Here is a 9,743-nt window from a genome sequence, read left to right as displayed (position 1 = left end):
TCCAGGAAGCATTTGTCATTGTTTCTTATTCTCACAGTAATATTAAGCTTTAAGGGAAGGCATTATTTTCTAAATGTACAGCAAAATTAAATATATTTTTGTCTCATTCATTTAGGACATCAACATCCCCTTGAGTGACTGGGAAAGCAGTGTCCTCCCTGAAGAGCCTGAATCTGGGATCCAGGTTACAGGAATAGAGAGGGCCCGCTCACTGCAGAGGCGTATGGGGGACTCAGGGTTGCAATGGACCCAATGGGGCCATCAGAGTGTTTTGGCCGTGATATTTATATTTCAGTTGTACAGTATGTGCAACAACATTTCAATGTGTATATGTAAAGAATTACAGTTCCAGACAAACTCTGGTAGTCAGCAAAGTTGTAAGTATTTGACATCTGTGTAATGTCTGAATACACTGTTAATTAAAACAAATTGGTCTTTGAAAAGTGTTTGAATGTTTTTAATTTATTTTCAGTTGTAATTTTTCTACATGATGAATTGAACACTCATACATCCTAACATTGACATAGAATCACAGATTTTATTTTTATGCCATTCGTGATAATTGATTTTCTTGGAATGATCTGTTTTCAGGCGAGGTTCTCTGTAGATCAGTCTTTGAACTGAACAATTTGTTTTTGAATAACATTTTGGTTCATTATAGATGTAACTTATGCCAACTCATGAGATGTGAATCACTTCAATGACATCATAACACTGATAAGAACGTTGAACTCGGAAAGCAGCTGGATTAGGGAAATGTATTTTACAACGTATGCCATTCAACAATAGTAATTGTTTCTGAACTGTCGATTATCAGGTGGTGATGTGTTCTCTGTAGAACTACTCTATATTTTAATTCAATCTGATAGATTATGAATGTTTGGCTAAGAAGCAAATTTATGTCAATTCAACCACACCTTTACACCAACCCAAATCCAGTGTCACATGTTGCAATACAGGCTCCAGATCCACAGAAAACTCATTAAATGTACTGTAGTGACCAGGTAAATGTAGGATTTGAAAACATGTTGATGATCTTGGATGATTAGCATGGACCACTTCAACCTTCATGCCACATGAGGGAAGCTCCCATCCGACCCAGAACTCCACAAGTTGTTGAAGTGTACCAGCACTTGCTAAGAAGCAATAGTATTAATAATATATATTAGTAAATACATTTGTTACATTTTGAAATAAGTCTTGATTCAACTCAGACACAGAATAACTATCATACCACGTTCAATGAAACGACGGAGGTACTCTGCAATGCGACATTTAATGTGAAGTGAGTGTGTATCCTCATCGTCATCATCCTCCTCCTCAGCAGGCCATATGATATTATGCAGGATAGTCTTTATTTAAATAAGATTAAAAGAAGAATAGCAAATTATAGATTCAAACCAAAATATTTTAATGTAATCCTGTCCAATACTACATAAAATTCATGTAATAATACCTGAGCACAGCATGCAGCGTCTGAGTGTCTGGGGAACCTCAAAGAGAACATCATCTGGACGTTCTTGCAGCAGTGACCAAACGTTTGTGTTTACACCATTGTGTAGTTTATATCATATTTACCTTTAAGGTCTTTAGAAACTTTGAACTAAACATTGATATTGTGTAGTTTGTGATCCTCCATCAGCAGCTGCAGTTTCTCTCAGCTGTATCAGTGCAGTCACTGTGACGTCTGACTGACAGAGGTTTTTGTACGACTCTTTATCACTGTGTGAACACATAACCACTGTGATAACTCTGACAGTAATAATCTCCTGTATCTTCAGTCTGGACTCCACTGATGGTCAGAGTAAAATCTCTGCCAGATCCACTGCCACTGAATCTAGATGGAGTTCCAGTATTACGGGTTGATGTCAGATATATGAGGAGTTTAGGAGCTTCTCCAGGTTTCTGTGAGTACCAGTGTAAGTAATGACCATATGAACTATGATAATGCACATCACTGCTGGTTTTACAGTTTATTCTGACTTCTCCTCCTGGTTGAACTGCTGGTATTGATGGACTCTGAGTTACAGTGATCTGTCCTCTACACTCTGAGAGAAAAAAGGAAAAAAAATATTTAAATATTTAAAATTTTAAAAGAACTAATAATCATTATAAAAACTATTACACAAACCTTGAACAAACAGTGCAATGGTCCAGATGAAGATGTTGATTGTGTTCATTGCTGTAGTTTAGTCTTGTGTGATGATGAAGATTGTGTTCTGCTCTCAGTCATGAAGTGTTAAACTCACAGCACTATAAACACTCTCAGAGCACTGAAGCATGTGCTGACAATGCAAAGAAGTGGGCAGGATTTACAACAGCTTGTGCTGATAACAAACTAATATACACTAGAGTTACAGAATCATGACTTTATTTAGTATTTTTATTGTGACTCCTGAGACACTGAGGATGTGCAGATGAACGTCCATCTCTGTGTCCATATTCAGTCATGTGACCATCATCACTGCTACACTTCCACTAGATGAAGCGCCATCACTAAAGTAAGATCATGAATCATGAGTCTGTTCAGAAAGTATCAGGACTGATTGTGAATCTCTAATCAGAGTTCATGGTGTCACTCCATCTATCATGAAGCCTCATGTGTGTCTGAAATCATCAAATGGAGAAGAAACAGGCTGTTAAAGATGGAGACATATTAGAGCTTGTTCACATTTCATGATCTTGTGTGGAGATTCATAACCAGTCCAGATACTTTTAGAACAGACCTTGAATATGAAAACATGCTTGACTGTGTAGAACATGCAAAATACCTTTTATATTTTCATTGTTGACACTTTCTATTGACTTTGGCTCTAATATTCAATAAACTCATTATTTGAAGAGATTTTCACTGAAGATTGAAGTCTGAAGCTGCAGGTTTTTCTGTGAATCATGATGATTGATCTGCATATGAAGAACAGAAGCATCATTATGAGAAACTCCACAACATCATCCATGATCAAAGAGGTCAAAGGTCACCTCAGAGGTCACAGCTCATCAAATATATTTCTTTAAACAGTGTTATATCAGAAAGCATTTAGTCAAATCTGAATGAGTGAGTGTTGAGAAGAGCTGAGGATCTTCTAATATCAGTGTGTTGAAGTGTTGTTTCTCTCTCTCTGCTGGAGTGTGTGTTCACTCGAGTGGAATAGAGGTTTTTGTACGAGCGTTTCATTAGATTGTATCACTGTGGTACACATTCGGTGGAGGAACTAAACTGGTGATCAAATGTAAGTGTCACGCTGCGGCAAGGATGAAGCAGAGAGAGAATCCAAGTGCAAGCATACATTTAATTAAACAAACAGGTAATCCAGGCGGAACACGGAACTCAGGACAAGAACAGGTAACAGTACATTAAACAACGACCGACAACCAACAACTGAAGCACAGAGGTTTAAATACACAGACAAACAAGCTAAACAAGATAACAAGGGGGTGTGGCTAATTAGAAACACCTGGGAGAACTAATAAGCAAGAAAAACTACAAAGGACTACAAAACATGACACAGAACAGGAAATAACAAAAGTGCACACAAGACAAGGGAAACACAGGACAGGAAACATTACATAGCCCCCCACCTAAGGAGTGGATTCCAGACACTCCGAAGAGAAAAAAAAAAAAAAAAAAGTCCAGGAGGGTGGTGGGTCTGATCCGGGGGCGGGACGGGGGACGTGGAGCGGAAGAGGGCCTGAAGACTCCGGCAGGGCAGAAGGCCAGGGCGGAGCAGGCTGTGCAGGCGGCCAGGGCGGAGCAGGCTGTGCAGGCGGCCAGGGCGGAGCAGGCGGTGCAGGCGAACAGGGTGGAGGCGACCCTTCAGGCGGCCAGGGAGGAGACGACCCTTCAGGCGACCATGGCACAGGAACAGACACCGGCTCAGAGGAGACCATCTTGTCCGAAGACACCGGCGTGGAGTCAGCCATCTTGTCCGAAGACCCCTCGGGCGGCCACGGCGGTGAAGACCCTTCGGGCGGCCACGGCGGTGAAGACCCCTTGGGCGGCCACGGTGGAGAAGACCCTTCGGGCGGCCACGGCAGAGACAACCCCTCGGGCGGCCAGGGCTGAGACGACCCTTTGGGCGGCCAGGGCGGAGACGACCCTTTGGGCGGCCAGGGCGGAGACGACCCTTCGGGCGGCCAGGGCGGAACAGGAGACCACCCCTCTTGCGGTCCTGGTGGATCGGGCTGGTCCGGAGGTGTATTGCCCCCCCCCAAAATTTTCTTGGGGAGGCTCCCCGGTAAAGAGTCCTGGACCAGCGATGAAGAGGGCTTTGAGCTGGGCAGGACCAGCGGCGAAGAGGGCTCTGAGCTGGGCAGGACCAGCGGCGAAGAGGGCTCTGAGCTGGGCAGGACCAGCGGCGAAGAGGGCTCTGAACTGGGCAGGACCAGCGGCGAAGAGGGCTCTGAGCTGGGCAAGACCAGCGGCGAAGAGGGCTCTGAGCTGGGCCGGACCAGCGGCGAAGAGGGCTCTGAGCTGGGCCGGACCAGCGGCGAAGAGGGCTTTGAGCTGGGCAGGACCAGCGGCGAAGAGGGCTCTGAGCTGGGCAGGACCAGCGGCGAAGGAGACTCTGAGCTGGGCCGGACCAGCGGCGAAGAGGGCTCTGAACTGGGCAGGACCAGCGGCGAAGAGGGCTCTGAGCTGGGCAGGACCAGCGGCGAAGAGGGCTCTGAGCTGGACAGAACCAGCGGCGAAGGAGACTCTGAGCTGGGCGGGACCAGCGGTGAAGAGGACTCTGAGCTGGATGGGACCAGCGGCGAAGGAGACTCTTAAGCAGGGCGGGACCAGCGGTGAAGAGGACTCTGAGCTGGGCGGGACCAGCGGTGAAGGAGACTCTGAGCTGGGCGGGACCAGCGGTGAAGAGGACTCTGAGCTGGGCGGGACCAGCGGTGAAGGAGACTCTGAGCTGGGCGGGACCAGCGGTGAAGGAGACTCTGAGCTGGGCGGGACCAGCGGTGAAGGAGACTCTGAGCTGGGCGGGACCAGCGGTGAAGGAGACTCTGAGCTGGGCGGGACCAGCGGTGAAGGAGACTCAGAGCTGGCGTGAATTGCAGGCTCGGCTGGACTGGCTTGAAGCTCTGGATCGGCAGAAGTGACGTGAACAGTCTCTGGATCAGCAGAAGCGACGTGAACAGTCTCTGGATCGGCAGAAGTGACGTGAACAGTCTCTGGATCAGCAGAAGCGACGTGAACAGTCTCTGGATCAGCAGAAGTGACGTGAGCAGTCTCTGGATCAGCAGAAGCGACGTGAACAGTCTCTGGATCAGCAGAAGCGACGTGAACAGTCTCTGGATCAGCAGAAGCGACGTGAACAGTCTCTGGATCAGCAGAAGCGACGTGAACAGTCTCTGGATCAGCAGAAGTGACGTGAGCAGTCTCTGGATCAGCAGAAGTGACGTGAACAGTCTCTGGATCAGTAGAAGCGACGTGAACAGTCTCTGGATCGGCAGAAGCGATGTGAACAGTCTCTGGATCGGCAGAAGCGACGTGAACAGTCTCTGGATCGGCAGAAGCGACGTGAGCAGTCTCTGGATCGGCAGAAGCGACGTGAACAGTCTCTGGATCGGCAGAAGTGACGTGAACAGTCTCTGGATCAGCAGAAGCGACGTGAACAGTCTCTGGATCAGCAGAAGCGACGTGAACAGTCTCTGGATCAGCAGAAGCGACGTGAACAGTCTCTGGATCAGCAGATGCGACGTTAACAGTCTCTGGATCAGCAGAAGCGACATGAACAGTCTCTGGATCAGCAGAAGTGACGTGAACAGTCTCTGGATCAGCAGAAGTGCACTCTGAGCTTGACGGGACCAGCGGCGGCGAAGATGCGGCTGAACTGGACGGGACGTGAAGACCAGGTGTTGACCTTGGGTGCCACGGGAGGAAGCTCTCTAGACATCTAGAGAGTGCCTCTCTCCAATCCAGACCGGAGAGATCGGGGAGCTCCCTCGGGTCAACCTCCCTAGCCCCCAGCCGGTAACACACCTTAATTGCCTCATCACCCAGAGAGCAAGAGGCAGCTAGAGGAACAAATCCCCAGGTATACTGGAAGAGATCGAGGCTATCCAGGGCCAAGGCCGCGATCTGTCCAGCAAACTCCTGGGTCAGGCTGTGAAAATCAGGCATGACGCGAAGAGACTCAGGCTTTGCAGGCATGACGTGAAGAGACTCAGGCTTTGCAGGCATGACGCGAAGAGACTCAGGCTTTGCAGGCATGACACGATGAGACTCATTTAATGCTGCTGGATTCATCGTTTGGTCGGTCGTTCTGTCACGCTGCGGCAAGGATGAAGCAGAGAGAGAATCCAAGTGCAAGCATACATTTAATTAAACAAACAGGTAATCCAGGCGGAACACGGAACTCAGGACAAGAACAGGTAACAGTACATTAAACAACGACCGACAACCAACAACTGAAGCACAGAGGTTTAAATACAGGGCTCTGAAAAAAAAGAGGGCTCTGAGCTGGGCCGGACCAGCGGCGAAGAGGGCTCTGAGCTGGGCCGGACCAGCGGCGAAGAGGGCTTTGAGCTGGGCAGGACCAGCGGCGAAGAGGGCTCTGAGCTGGGCAGGACCAGCGGCGAAGGAGACTCTGAGCTGGGCCGGACCAGCGGCGAAGAGGGCTCTGAACTGGGCAGGACCAGCGGCGAAGAGGGCTCTGAGCTGGGCAGGACCAGCGGCGAAGAGGGCTCTGAGCTGGGCAGGACCAGCGGCGAAGAGGGCTCTGAGCTGGACAGAACCAGCGGCGAAGGAGACTCTGAGCTGGGCGGGACCAGCGGTGAAGAGGACTCTGAGCTGGATGGGACCAGCGGCGAAGGAGACTCTTAAGCAGGGCGGGACCAGCGGTGAAGAGGACTCTGAGCTGGGCGGGACCAGCGGTGAAGGAGACTCTGAGCTGGGCGGGACCAGCGGTGAAGAGGACTCTGAGCTGGGCGGGACCAGCGGTGAAGGAGACTCTGAGCTGGGCGGGACCAGCGGTGAAGGAGACTCTGAGCTGGGCGGGACCAGCGGTGAAGGAGACTCTGAGCTGGGCGGGACCAGCGGTGAAGGAGACTCTGAGCTGGGCGGGACCAGCGGTGAAGAGGACTCAGAGCTGGCGTGAATTGCAGGCTCGGCTGGACTGGCTTGAAGCTCTGGATCGGCAGAAGTGACGTGAACAGTCTCTGGATCAGCAGAAGCGACGTGAACAGTCTCTGGATCGGCAGAAGTGACGTGAACAGTCTCTGGATCAGCAGAAGCGACGTGAACAGTCTCTGGATCAGCAGAAGTGACGTGAGCAGTCTCTGGATCAGCAGAAGCGACGTGAACAGTCTCTGGATCAGCAGAAGCGACGTGAACAGTCTCTGGATCAGCAGAAGCGACGTGAACAGTCTCTGGATCAGCAGAAGCGACGTGAACAGTCTCTGGATCAGCAGAAGTGACGTGAGCAGTCTCTGGATCAGCAGAAGTGACGTGAACAGTCTCTGGATCAGTAGAAGCGACGTGAACAGTCTCTGGATCAGCAGAAGCGATGTGAACAGTCTCTGGATCGGCAGAAGCGACGTGAGCAGTCTCTGAAGCGACGTTAACAGTCTCTGGATCAGCAGAAGCGACATGAACAGTCTCTGGATCAGCAGAAGTGACGTGAACAGTCTCTGGATCAGCAGAAGTGCGCTCTGAGCTTGACGGGACCAGCGGCGGCGAAGATGCGGCTGAACTGGACGGGACGTGAAGACCAGGTGTTGACCTTGGGTGCCACGGGAGGAAGCTCTCCAGACATCTAGAGAGTGCCTCTCTCCAATCCAGACCGGAGAGATCGGGGAGCTCCCTCGGGTCAACCTCCCTAGCCCCCAGCCGGTAACACACCTTAATTGCCTCATCACCCAGAGAGCAAGAGGCAGCTAGAGGAACAAATCCCCAGGTATACTGGAAGAGATCGAGGCTATCCAGGGCCAAGGCCGCGATCTGTCCAGCAAACTCCTGGGTCAGGCTGTGAAAATCAGGCATGACGCGAAGAGACTCAGGCTTTGCAGGCATGACGTGAAGAGACTCAGGCTTTGCAGGCATGACGCGAAGAGACTCAGGCTTTGCAGGCATGACACGATGAGACTCATTTAATGCTGCTGGATTCATCGTTTGGTCGGTCGTTCTGTCACGCTGCGGCAAGGATGAAGCAGAGAGAGAATCCAAGTGCAAGCATACATTTAATTAAACAAACAGGTAATCCAGGCGGAACACGGAACTCAGGACAAGAACAGGTAACAGTACATTAAACAACGACCGACAACCAACAACTGAAGCACAGAGGTTTAAATACACAGACAAACAAGCTAAACAAGATAACAAGGGGGTGTGGCTAATTAGAAACACCTGGGAGAACTAATAAGCAAGAAAAACTACAAAGGACTACAAAACATGACACAGAACAGGAAATAACAAAAGTGCACACAAGACAAGGGAAACACAGGACAGGAAACATTACAGTAAGTCTATTTAATTACATATTAAAAAAAAAATACAATTTATTTTTCAGAAAGTGTTTTACAGTGGAAACAAGAACAACATTTATTAATAATAATGATTATTAGATATTGTGGCGACACTTTACTTATAACTGTAACCAAAGCTAAAATGTTTTATAATATTTGCTAATTCCTTGTTACGTCTAAAATTGGTTGTTTGTCATGAGTTTTGGTGTATTATAATTTTTGAAGCTGTAACAATGAATAGATAATATTATAATGTGTTATAACTGCAGTTATAATTAGTGTTCAGTAAGTCTGTCTATTTAATTCTTATAATATTCCTAAACATACAATTTAAAACAAGTTGAAACAAGAACAACATTTATTAATGATAATTATTATTATATATTGTGTTGAAACTTTACCTAAAACCTTTAATGCATTATAAAGTGTTTCATAATGTGTTACAATGTCTTATATCTTATCATAAATAACTGTAACCAAATCTAAAATGCATTATAATATTTGCTATTTATATTTATTTCATTGTTCTCAAAATGGTTGTTTTTCATAAAGTAATAATCATATCAATGAATAGATATTGTGTTATAACTGTTACACTTATTGATGAGACCATACATGCATTTTAATGTATATAACAATGCATAATTAATGCATTAAAAATACTTTTATAATGCAAATTTTATAAAATGTTTAAATAAAGTGTTACTGATATTGTTTTATAATGATTGAATCTAAAACTAGAGCAGCATTATTCCTATGCTGTGAATGTGCAGTGCAGTGTGTTGTGTGTGTGTGTGTGTGTGAATGTGTTGTGTTTGTCTCCTGCAGCTGGTCCCACAGTGAAGCCCTCAGTGTCTCTGCTGCCGCCCTCTTCTCTGCAGATCTCTGGAGACTCAGCCGCACTGCTCTGCCTGCTCAGCTCTTACTCTCCACAGGGGGCGCTGGTGAGCTGGACACTGGACGGGTCAGAGGTCACCGAGGGGGTTCTGACCAGCGCAGAGAGCCAGCAGGACGGCCGCTACAGCCGCAGTAGCGTCCTGACCCTCAGCAAAGCACGCTGGGAAGAGGGAGAGCTGTACGTCTGCAGAGTAACACATGATGGAGCTCCTCATGAGGTCTCGTTCCACAAGAGCTCTGAGTGCTGATGTTTCTCTCCTGAAGATGAGCCGTATCTGAGTGTCAGGATTCACATGAGTCTAGTGCTGCAGCTGTAGTGATTTACAACTCAATACTGAAACTGAGTGTGTGTGTGTGTGTGATCTTTCAATCTGCTGTGTTTGCTGCAA

At 47.8% G+C, this 9,743-nt stretch overlaps 1 long non-coding RNA gene across 1 annotated transcript; it reads right to left on the bottom strand.

Moving 5' to 3' along the window:
- Positions 1-441: 441 nt before the first annotated feature.
- Positions 442-2,231, bottom strand: LOC311071444. The gene is made up of 4 exons (XR_014603841.1): positions 2,132-2,231; positions 1,457-2,048; positions 1,235-1,352; positions 442-1,136 (listed from the first exon to the last, which is right to left on the bottom strand). It is a non-coding gene; the product is annotated as an uncharacterized lncRNA (long non-coding RNA).
- Positions 2,232-9,743: the final 7,512 nt, after the last annotated feature.

Source organism: Abramis brama, assembly GCF_963993115.1.
Source record: "Abramis brama genome assembly, chromosome: 20".
NCBI classification, from domain to species: domain Eukaryota; kingdom Metazoa; phylum Chordata; class Actinopteri; order Cypriniformes; family Leuciscidae; genus Abramis; species Abramis brama.
The sequence above is the reverse complement of the archived record's forward strand: the minus strand, read 5'-3'. Positions and strand labels throughout refer to the sequence as shown.